The 12,165-nt window shown below is 43.4% G+C and overlaps 1 protein-coding gene across 14 annotated transcripts in view; it reads right to left on the bottom strand.

The window, feature by feature from the left end:
- Positions 1-12,165, bottom strand: part of LOC125887746 (neuronal cell adhesion molecule-like) — a 118,194-nt gene that overhangs the window by 68,076 nt on the left and 37,953 nt on the right. The window contains exon 1 of one of the 14 annotated variants that reach the window (XM_049574791.1): positions 7,800-7,893. The exons of the other annotated variants lie outside the window; for them this stretch is intronic. The gene's annotated coding sequence lies outside the window, so the exon portion shown is untranslated. Of the gene's footprint in view, positions 1-7,799; positions 7,894-12,165 lie in introns of those variants that run through there. 14 annotated transcript variants of the gene reach the window in all.

Genomic DNA, 12,165 nt, shown 5'->3' with positions numbered 1-12,165 from the left:
CCACAGTGCTGTCAGCACTAAGGTATAGGTGCACACATTATCATTCTGTTAGGGGAAAAAAACACTGTTTGTATTTCTTTAAACCCATCACAACTGTCCTGGGCGACACTTGATCCACATTGTAGCGATGGTGCCCTTGCAAAGTAGCAGCGGGGGGGAACACACACAGTGACAAGGCTAACTGTTAGCATCACGCAGCAACTGTAACGGTTATTAACGGGTTTAATAGAGTCGATAGAGTCGAGCTGTCTTGGTATCAGTGTGAGTGTGAGACCTCATCACATATTGACGTTTGGTCATGGACTTTCCATTTCCAGATGTGACGTGCAAGGTACCCTGGGTGAGTTGGTTATTGATGTTCTGGGACGCTGTGTCAAGTTCTGCCTGTTACATGCCTTTTCTTCTTTTAAAATAAACTTCAGTTTTCATAGGAAATTTACCGTTTACATACAGTCCCCTTAAAAATAAACCTACTACACCAGTACAACACCGCAAATTGACATATTTTCCCTTCAACAACAAAAGCATGTGGTTAGGTTTAGGAAAAAAGAACAGGGACTGTCTTTATAATCTCACAGGATGCTAACACCACTCTCCTGGGTGAAACTCGGTGTTTGTTGGACCTGTCCTCCACCCCTCCTGTCCGCATCGCTCAGACTTTCGCTGCCTTATTTTCATTCTTGTCCCGCCGCATTTCCTCGACGCAGCCGGATGCCGTTAAACTATAACAGCGCCTGGCTGCGTGTCATGCCAACGTTAAAGGACGTTTTCTTCTCGCCAGTGTCTGACGCCGCAAGTCACCTCAATCTCAGAGTGAGATCAGGTTGGCTTAACAGCTTAATATTGGGTGTTGGCACTGCTGCCGCATTAGCTCCTTTTAACCAGGCAAACTCACGGGAGGAGAGATGCTCCAGAGACAGTGGCAACAAAAAGTGTTCTGATCTGGCAGGGATTTGGGACTGTCTGGGATCAGACCACAGCGCAGATAGGATAGAATTCAGGTATCGTTTGGAGTTTTTGATAACAGTAACAGACAGACAGTGGAAGAATGGTGGTCTGAAGAACAGGCCAATGGCAGGCTTATAGCCGCAGTCTACATGTAGTGAGTCAGAATACCTTTGTGAAAACAACCAGGATTTTACACGAACCAGAAAGGAAAATCCAATTTTTCTTAATAAGGTTCCTGGAGGGAGTTTTGCACAGCTACAGTATGCATATTTCCTGACATCCGGTGCATCAATTTGCCTTCACAATGGGCCTACTGCTCCATGTTTGGTTTTATTATAATCTGCTAAAATCCTTTTCATATTGAAGTCTCCTGCTCTGTCACAGTCACACCACAGATTACACACCAGGATGTCCCCACACGAAATCTCTCCTCCTCATCAAACGCTCGGTCTTGTGAAAGAAGTGATTTTTTTTTAAAAAAAAATACATAATCATCCTTGAGTGTGTTGACTCTTTGGAAACGTACTTAAATCAATTCCAACTGTGACAAGTTTTGATGGTGAAAAGAAAGCAAACATCCAAGATGTGCAAACCAAAGTGTGAACATGGATTTTCAGAGGCAGGAGTGTGTAATCCAAACTGATAGACACAAAAGCCTGTTGCTAAGAGCTGGAAGAGAGACGCATCTCCTCCCTCTCCTCTTGTCTTGTCTCATCTCCCTGATCTCCTCCCTCCCTACACTTCTCCTCTCCCTTCCTCTCGTCCTTCTGTTATCTAGTGTCGTCCTCACTCCTGTGCTCTTCCCTCTCACCTCATGTCCTTCTCTGTCTTCTCCTCGGTTCAGTGCCGTCTTCATTTTCCTTAACTCTCCTCACCCCTCCTGTGTTATCTGCAGCTTTCTGACTTGCCAAAACCAATCCTCTTTTCTTCCCTCATGTCTCCTTTCTCATCTCATCTCCTCCATTATTTTTTTTTATCTCGAGAGTTTTGGTTCCTTAAGTTCAGGAGCTCATGTGGAGTCGCATAATGTGCAGACTTTCATGGGAGATTTCTAGGACGAAAGGTTTTGAGATAAACCATAATGTCATGGGGCAGAAAAGGCTAAGGTGTCTACTTTGATTTATCCTGTCCTTTTCCTTTCCCTCCACCTCTCTGATCATCTCCTCACTTCACCTTTTCTCCTCTTCTGCCCCCGCCTGCCCTTTAGACTGTCATGTCCTTTTTTCTTTTTTACTCAATCCTCTCCTCTTCTTAATTCTCCTCCATTCTTTCATCCCAGACTTTTTAAGCCTTAAGATCAAGACACCACCATGCAGAAAGTCTTGGGAGATAATATATGGATGCTCTTCTTGTCATATTTTTTAAAGATTTTGGATAAAAACTCAACACAAGCAGCACAGTGGTGCAGTTAGCATTGTTGCCTCACAGCAAGAGGGTTCCTGGTTCGAACCAGGGATGGAGGGTTCAAACCTTGGCTTGGGGGAGCCCTTCTGTGTGGAGTTTGCATGTTCTCCCCGTGTCGGCGTGGGTTTTCTCTGGGTACTCCGGCCTCCTCCCACAGTCCAAAGACTTGAAGGTTAACTGGTGACTCTAAAATGCCCATAGGTGTGAATGTGAGTGTGAATGGTTGTCTGTCTCTATGTGTCAGCCCTGTGATAGTCTGGCGACCCGTTCAGGGTGTACCCTGCCTCTCACCCAGTGTCTGCTGGGATAGTCTCCAGTGCACGGAAAATGAATGAATGAATTCATAACACATGCTGTTAAAAAACAAAGTACTAAAGTATGTTTGACATGCTAACTTTACAACACCTTGCTCTGATTGTGGAAATTTGGGAGGGTCAAGGGTCAGAAAAGGTTTCGGTTTTCTTTTTGTTCTCCATTCTGACTGCCCCTAAAAGAACTGTACATTATGAGCGCATACATGATTCAGAGTTTGAGCCAGGATTGCCTGCACACGGCTCTCAACATGGATGTGGCTGAGTTGGCGGCTAGCAGCTAACGGTGCTAACAGCCCAAACAGTGCTAACAGAGCTAATGCGGTTAAGCGGGGCAGAACTCAGAGGGTGGGTGCTGCGCTTTTGTGCCACCACCGTTCGTTGCTGGGGTTTGGGATAGCATTATCCGTGGTAATTGCCATACGCAGCAAGACTGGAAGACTGGAAGCCATAAGATAATTGGATAAATAACTGGGCTCACTGGTGCATTCAAACAACTCCACTTGAACACAGCATACCTTAGTGATAAAGTTCAAGCTCCAAAGCGACAGCTCAAAAGTCATGTTCATCAAAGCCTACACCAAGAGGTCACATGAGAGGAGAAGCGTAAACATGGACATAGGATCCATATTTTGTTATCCTGATCCTGATCATGTCAGGAAATTATAGATCGTACAGAAGGCAAAATTATCGTAGAAGCACAATAATTATCTTGCATCTCGCAACGCTTAGAGGGATACACACACAGGGACTCACATGCACTAACATGGACACGTGGTTGGACCGATCACCACCCTTAGGTCTTTGCTTAGGAAACTATTACTCCCTATATCTTTTCATAGCATATAGTTGTTGCTATGTTACTGCTCTGAATGACACATACAGCTTCTTTAACATGAGGTCACATACCAGAGAAGGCTGTCCACCTCTCTTATAATCTCCTTACATTATATCTAGTCTCTTCTTTCCTTTATTTCTTGCCCACTCCTCTCCTCTCTTCCCCTCGAATACTGTCACAGCGAACACAGACACACCTACCGGAATCGATGGGCGAAATGATTGAAGAAGCCAATCCAATTTACTTCTAGCAAAGGCTTATCGACTTCAGTCTGCTGCTCCAAATAAGAGTGTGGGAGCCCCATTGAGAGACGCCGACGTTTCCACTCGGTTAAATACGAACACTGCTTTCTGCACCGCTACGCAGATACAATTGTGAACTACAGGTTTACATTAACTCTGTTTCACACAAATAACAGATGTGGTTTCTACAGTTGTTTTCTCTCAAGATCCCCATTTTGTCTCACCTCCCAAGATTCGATTCTGCCAGCATCTGTGCACTGTCTAAAAACATTTGGGGTGTTTCTTTCACGCTATATTCTCCTAAACTCTGCATTATTTACTGCAATCTTTGGTACAATTCAAGGATTCAGAAAGCCTGAGCACCATAGTCAATAACATATTACTTGTTACAGAATATTACAACAAAAAACAGGTCTTCACACAGCCCTGAATTTGAAAGGCTCCTCCTGACCCAGATTTTAAAAACTACTGACATACATGCTTTACCCACAGCCTCACATTGCATTATTGCTGACACCTGTGCTGACACCATACCTGTGCACAGAACTACAGTTCAGCTATCATCTTGTTCGGCTCTTACAGTACGGGATAATATTTGCCTCACTGTGCATTTGCTGAATCGCAGTGAAACATCTGATTACAGCTGAGATCTATGAATAAAACACAACAACAAAGTGACCTTTCCACATCCTGTTTGACTGAGCTGAAGGCTGATCCCATCAAAAGCGGCCTCCCCCTATGACACCGAGCCAGCCATCCCGCCACCCCACCTCTGCCCTCAGACACCGCAGAGTCGAGCGGGGCTCAGTCCGGCTCTGCTGCCATGGTGATGAGAAGAGGGCCGCAGAACCGAGACTGAAAATAGCCTGAGATGGGATGCTGACAGTGGGCAACAAGCGGGACTACAAAACACCTCACAGCAAGAGACATGCGGTGCCCTCAATACCTCGGGGAGCGCTCTCGTGTCATGAGTGCTGACAAAGAGACAGCTGAATTTTTCATGAATATAGATAACAACATTTCTCAACAACAAGGAAGGAGCTAACAGCAGATAAACACAGGAAATGCTTGTTAGCATTCTGAAGCTGCACTGATCAAAATTTTTGTGTTAACACTGGATCAAATGAGAAAGGATTCTCTCATAGTGAGGAAACCACAAAGAATAATCACCTGACTCTGTAGTTCCTCTCAGATATACCGAGAGTTTTAAGAGTCTTTCACCAGCTTTGGTTTTATAGCCCACTTTACCGTTCTGGTTCACTCACACTGCTCACATCAGCATCATTTCCAGCAACAGGAAGCTATTTTCAGAAAAAAAAAAAAGGTCAGATACATCCACTGCACACTACCTGCCCACCGCCAGAACATCAGACAGACACAGATAGTTACCCCAGGAGTGAGTGAATATCAGAACAGAGAATGAAAACTGTACAGGAAACACAGGTCCAAATGAACGCTAAAGCTAAGATACACTGTACGATTTGAGCCTGTTTCTGATCCAATTTTTGAGCCTCGTGAGTCATGTTAGACTTGGACCGATTTCAGCTTCCTTGGGCGGCGGTGTCCGTGCAGTGTGGAGGAGTGAGGACCGACTGTGGGTCGATTCACTGCTCCCAACTGGCCATCACATGTTTGGATGATTTTCTGACATGCCAGAAATTATGATCGGCCATCCTCAGGCTCACTTAAAGCATAGCCACAAGTTGATTCCTCAATATCAGTACATTTCTTTTTCACTCGCCTGTGCAAAGTGGCAAACAGAGCGTCTGAAAGTGCCATGGCAAAGCAATGCATCTTATGGACAGAGAATTTGGAGGCCAGGTGGTCGAGCTGCAGCAACAGTATTTGTGTTTTTTTGATGTTTCGGAGAGATACATTGACAATAGTGCGTTATTGTGAACCTGTGGTGGTCTAACATTATAGACTTACGCAAAAAACATTCTATCTGCATCACAGACGATTTTCTCGTACAGTGCGTGCCGGAATTAAACAACAACATTTCTAAACAAGGCTAAAATCGTACAATGTATGCCCAGCTTAATGTTGCACCATATCTGCTAGATGTGTAAATTAGGAAGTGCTTGCTAGCATGTTAGCCATGTTAGCTTTAAAAGGTGATAATATATGAGTGTTGTGGGAATAGCTTGTTGTGCTGCCCTCCAGTGGCCAAAAAAAGCTGCACGTTAGCTCCAAAAAAGTAGAACAGCAACATAAATAATTCATCTTAAGAGGGTAAATTATTACAATATATTTTAGTAGAAACATCTCCATGAATATAGATACAGTTATATAAAATATTTAGTATTTAACAATGTGGATGTGCTGACTTCACACAAAGATGAATTAATGCTGTTCATTTCATTCATTCATGCTGCTTTCAAGACTAAAGAAAAAGACACTTAAACATGGTTTATGTTTCCACTAGTCCCATCACACAGAATATGAGAGTCCAGTAGAATGAGATGTCATCAGGTTGAACAAGCATGGCTCACTGCAGATAATGCCAGGTAGTGAGGTGTCACACGTTTCTCTAATTAGAGTCTGCTGGTTTTCTCCTGCAGGCTGTGTTGTTTTGATGGGGAATGGGGCTCAGCACCAGCGTAGCGGCCTGTGGGTTTAATTTTAGTCTCTTGCCTAATGAGAGGCAGAGTGTGGCTGCAGACGATACCGCTCTCCCGATGAAGCATCATTACCGCCAAAGAGGGGAGAAATAATTAGAGCCGGAAACACACTCTTCCCCTATGATGAATTTACATTACGGGGACACTGCTCGCAGAGACAGAGATGTGCTCTTATGCCATTATGCTGAGGACCAGCTGAGATCCAGCAGAATGAAGATGATGTGTTGATATGAAAGTGCTGGAAAAGTGTAAACTGTCCATGAAAATGTTAATAAGACAGCTGATTGTCAGAGGAAACAAGCTCTTATAGATGTCTCACTACAAAAAAAGACATATGCTCCGGAAGTTTTACCACACTGCAAGAAATATCTTAACATCCTCACCTGTCAATATGTCACAGGCTACAGGTAGAAAACTGGATTTGCTGTTTTATTAGAGATTTTAGGAATCATCTAGGGCTGCAACTGACAATTATATTCCCTATTGATTCAGTGTTTGGTTTATAAAATGTCAAAGAATTGTGAAAAATGTCCAAAACATCTTCATTAGGCCCAAACTAACATCTTCAAAAGTCTTGTTTTTAACTATGAACAGTCTATAACTCAAATATAATCACTTGGCTATCACATAAGACGAAGAAAAGCAGAAAGGTTTCACAACTGAGAAACTTTAACCATGGTACATTTGGTATTTCTGCTTGAAAACTGACTGAAAAGGTTAGTCGGCGACTAAATTTTCTGACAATCGACTTACTGTTTCAGCTCTATCAATTATTTTTCAAAGTTCAAAGTCATTTATTGTCAAATGTGCAACAATTACAAGAGCAGTTGCCTTTGAAAGACGTATGAAAAAATGAAAATAATATTAAAATCACACGAGTAGAAACAAAAAGAGAATCTATAAATGAGGATATGAAGTATCGCAAGTTAAAATAAAGGATAAAATACAACAAAACATAAAGTAAAGTGACATAAAACAGTAGTTTCATAAACAGTAAGAATATAACGGGAGTGTGTTGTGGTAAAATGTAGATGTGTTATGAGAGTTATCATTAAAAACAGCCATCACAAGTTCTGAAAGGTCAGGGTAACATTGCAAAATGTCTAGTTTTATATTACCAACAGTCCAAAATCCCAAATTGTTTAATTTACAGTGATATAAAAGAAGGAATAGCATCAAATCCTCATGTCTGAGAGGTCTGCACCTTTAAATATTTTGTATTTTTCCTTGATTAATAACTTAAATGATTACTTGTTTATCAAAATTGTTAGTGATTAGACTGATTCACTGTTTCACCAGTAGAAACATCCAATAGTGTAAAACATCTTGAAGAGTTTGATCACCTGCAAACTAAGAGCATCACAAGCTGCACTTTCCACCCAACAGGTGACTACATGGCCTAAAATGCCCATTAACCAAAGAGAGCATACATCACCTTTATGTCCGTGTGTGTGTTAAATCCCCTCAGTGTGTGCATCCGTCCTGCGAGAGCATAGTTCAGTTGTCATAATCCCAGCGGCTGTGTATTCCTCGATGTGTCTGCTGTGACTGAGTGACAGTCAAGAGAGACGAGCCGATTCCCTCACAAAATCACCCCCACAACGCCATCCCCCTACAACACACCCACAACCCCTCCTCCCCTCCTCCCGCGTCCCTCCCCTGACCCCCCCCCCCCCCTCCCCCTCTCCCTCCCTTCTCACAGTGGGATTAAAACAACCTTTTGTCTCTCCACAATAGAGGTTAAACATTTCCTGGTATCACATGAACAGCTACCAGAATCTACAAAGTTACCGGGTGGTTGTTTTTTTTTTTGTTTGATTTTTAAACACATTTGTACAGATACATTCTGTATCTGACACAACTGTCAGCAGGATGAGGAGATGACAGAGCATAACATCCTGCGATATGAATTTGGCAGAGCATAAAAGCAACATTGACACTGTAATTGCATGTTAAATCAAATGGCACCCAGTGTACACTGGAATAACTGTCAGCTGCACTGATTGTGCTTGAGTCAATGCGGCTCTCTGGATGTTCAATAGAGGGTGGAGGTGGAGTAAAACCAACTAAAGCTACGCGAATGAAAGGAAAAAAAGCCTCAAGGCACATCCTGAGGACTTCCTTTCCCATACAGAGCTGGAGAAAGTCTTCACCTACACTCAACAGATGTCCCCATGCAATCTAATCTAGTTGACTCAGTGAGGGGAAGCTTATTTATTGCCGACTCCTCACTGGTATTATTGCAACCCGCTTTAAAAGAATAGATGTTGGGAAAAGGTCTTTAGACGTCCGTTAGCTATGGTTGCAGAGAGCAACAATGGTGGGAGCTATCCCTTTGAAAGAGTCACTATTCTCTGGGCCCGGCCCTAAATAATGCTCCTCTCATTACAAAAGCACAGAAAATGTAACATTATCTGCCTCAAAGCACATTGTCCATCAAAGTGAACAATGATTTAGACTCCAGTATCTGAAAAACATTTTCTTTCACACTTTGTCCCCTCTCAGTGGCAGAGGTGGGAGGTAACTGAGTACATTCAGGCTGCTTGAATACTGTACTGAAGTATACAATTTGAGATAGTTTTGCTCCACTACACTTATTTTAAACCTCAGATTAAGATTTTAAATACAAATATATGTCATGATCTCATAAAAAAAATTTACAGATATTAAAGCAGTGGTTCCTGACCTGTCTAGTTGGGGCCCCTTGTCACATTTCAGATGTCTACAAGTTGTTCGCAGTTCAACTAAAGAGACATTTCTTCTCTTATGGTTTCATGTCAATAACAAAAAAAGCAACGATTTGAGAAAAGATTTGTGCAGCAGAACCTTTCGTTTTTCATCTTTCCTCTCCCATGAAGCACCATACAACGCTTCAGATCTACCTTATGACCCTTTGGAGGGGCCCGACTGCGGCGGTCGCCAAGGGCAAACGTGCTGCAGCCAATAACATTGCTATTAGGAGAAACGTGCTGCAGCTTCAAAAACGATGCCAATTCACAACCACATACAAAAAATCCAAAACAAATGCAGCAACAGAAATGTGTTGCAAAAAGCCAAAACAAAAACTCTGCAACAGAAAAATACTGCACACTTAAACACAATGGTTCTCCAAGAAAATCATCATGTGCTTTAAACACCCACATTTGGTGGCACAAAAACACAAACAGGTCGGTGAAATACACCCTGGTTCAGTGACTCACATGCCACTTGGAAAAGCGGTGATGGGTCGCCAAAAGACAACTGGGTTTGTTATTTGTTTGTCTCGAACAGTGGTCTGTAGCTTGACAAGTGTCTCGCCTAGGTGACACAACATCCACCATCCCCTCCACCTCCTGATGACAAAGTCAGCTTATATACTGTCACTTTGGAAACGTTGTTATGATACACATGAAACGTGCAAATGCAACATGTGGCAGGTGGCACAGAGGAAAAAAGGAGGACCACCAGGTAGTGACACCTTTAATATAAGGAGGAGGTGGAACAAAGAATGTGATGTTGGTTCAGGTCAGTGGGGTGATACAGGTGCACATCTCATCCCATGCTGGTGTGTTGGGAAGACTGGGGCAGTGAGATTGGGGAAAAAACTGACCTGCTTCCCTGATGGGTTGAAAGCAGCGGGTAGTCAGTAGGAAAGTAGATTGACGTACCACTGACATCAACTGTCCATTAGGAGGAGGGTGGAGTGGGAGAATATAGGTTGCATGTTGAACTTCTATAATACCTAATTTCCTGTCATTTCTTATGCTACAGACCTGTAGTCGGTGCAACGCAATGTATTCATGGTTTGCAGAAATGTACAATGCAAACATTTTCTTATGGCGACTGAGCTGTGGCTGGATTTTGCAAATGTTTTATGTGGAAGGAAATGCATTTAGCACATTTGTTTGAGCTTGAGTCAAGAACACACACATTGTGTTTTGCTGCATAACACTGAATGTAAAACATAACTTTTATTTGTTTACAAGTAAACCCCACGGGGTGTTTCTACAGCTGCTGCTCTGTTGTTTCCTGGTGCAGTGTTCCTCGCGGGTTTGGGAATAGCCACTTAATAATCCCACAAAGGCATATGAATCCTGTCTGCACCAGAGGGACGTGCTCAATAGCTTCACAACATGGTCATTGTTGCACGCGACTGCAAGTATATAATATCCACCCACTTACCATGATGAAACCGTCAGCCTACGGGCCGTCAGGGCTTCTCTGGTGGTCAAAAGACCTGAGACCTCTACGCTGGAATTTCAGCCTAATTCACTAATGAACGGCTGCAGTCGTCTTCTGTGCAAACATAACTCAGCATGTTGAGCTTTCTCAGCATCCGACGTCACCACATGAGAAGCCATTAATTTAAAAAAATTGTATCATAAATAAAAGCATTCATAGTGGCAGGCATCTTTCAGAGAGATGATGGATAGCGGCGAGGTGTATGCATTATGGTATGAAATGAGTGAAAGGGCCATATTTCATTGAGCGAGGGGCGTGATTGACCAAGTCTAATGGGCATTATTTCTGCACACTGACTCCGTTGAGCTGAGACACTGGGCGAACCCCGCCGGCCCATTGCTCCTTCAGACTCACACTGAGATAGGAGCGGCGCCCTCCCTGCTCTTTGTCACGACACCAATAGAATAGCAATATTTCAATGGCAACTGCATATTTCAATGGCAACTTTTAGCAGAACAAAGTTCATGCTGCGGTCTAGACCAAGGCCTCCTAACTAGAGCTGCACGCTGTCTCCGTGTATGCGTGTGAGAGTGTGCATCAGTGGGTGTTCGTGGCAAGGGCTCCTTTCGAGTCCCCTATTCAGAAATGTGAATGGGAGTGAAATATGATTGGTTCAGGGAGAGAATGAGGGGCTGAGTTCACAAGGCTATCGAAGCAGGGTGGGGGGACACTTGTGAAATACTTCAAGACAAGTATGGATGATTTAGCCTGCTTAAGTTTGCTCCCGATGCATTCCTGTTTTTACAAGATAATTTTAAACGCTTGTTTGAGCGCTCACGTCGCAATCGAATCAGTGATTGTTTAAATGTGGTTTTCTATCGCGTAATAAACCGTGACAGTAACCCTAATAACGCAGAGCAGCACTGTCCTCTGGCAATCACTTGGTCTTGTCCTCATCCATGTCTGTATCAATTTTCGCCTTGTTAACTCTGGCTCTGAACTCATTACAGCACAATAACACTGAGGTGTCTAGTGTCAGAGATATCACGTGGCAAGCGTATCATGATAAATCAAGGTATCTGGTTAACTATCAAAGGAGCTAGGTGAAGGAATTTCACATATGAGACCAAAAAAAAATGTGTCAAGCTGCATCGATGACACGGGCATCTGATCTGACACTGAGGAAAACAAAGCTGTCGGGGTCTTAAGGGAATTTACATGAATTACAGCAAGAGACCCACAGGGACGGCCGCGACCTCTCCTCAGCTTTTTGAAACTAAACAAGACCCCGATCCCACCCATCGACACACACACACACACACACATACACACACTGAGGAAGCCTCGGCTACACACATGCACAAAGCCACACTGGTAGAGAATGGTGTGACTGGTTACCATGGAGCCATGAGGCTCACTGACAGGGCTGGAGTGTTAACATGCTCACAGACAACAGAGAGGATGATGGAGAGAAAAAGAAGAGGACAGAGGGAGAGACAGAGGCAGAGAGAGCGCAGGAGAGAGCGCAGTAAAAAAACAAAGAAAGTGTAGAATAGGAGAGATTTACCACACACAGGCAGCAGACCGTCCCTGAGGTTAAGGACCTGTGGCGGCCTGTATCGTATTTCTTTTTAACTGAA

Source organism: Epinephelus fuscoguttatus, linkage group LG4 (assembly GCF_011397635.1).
Source record: "Epinephelus fuscoguttatus linkage group LG4, E.fuscoguttatus.final_Chr_v1".
NCBI lineage: Eukaryota > Metazoa > Chordata > Actinopteri > Perciformes > Serranidae > Epinephelus > Epinephelus fuscoguttatus.
The sequence above is the reverse complement of the archived record's forward strand: the minus strand, read 5'-3'. Positions and strand labels throughout refer to the sequence as shown.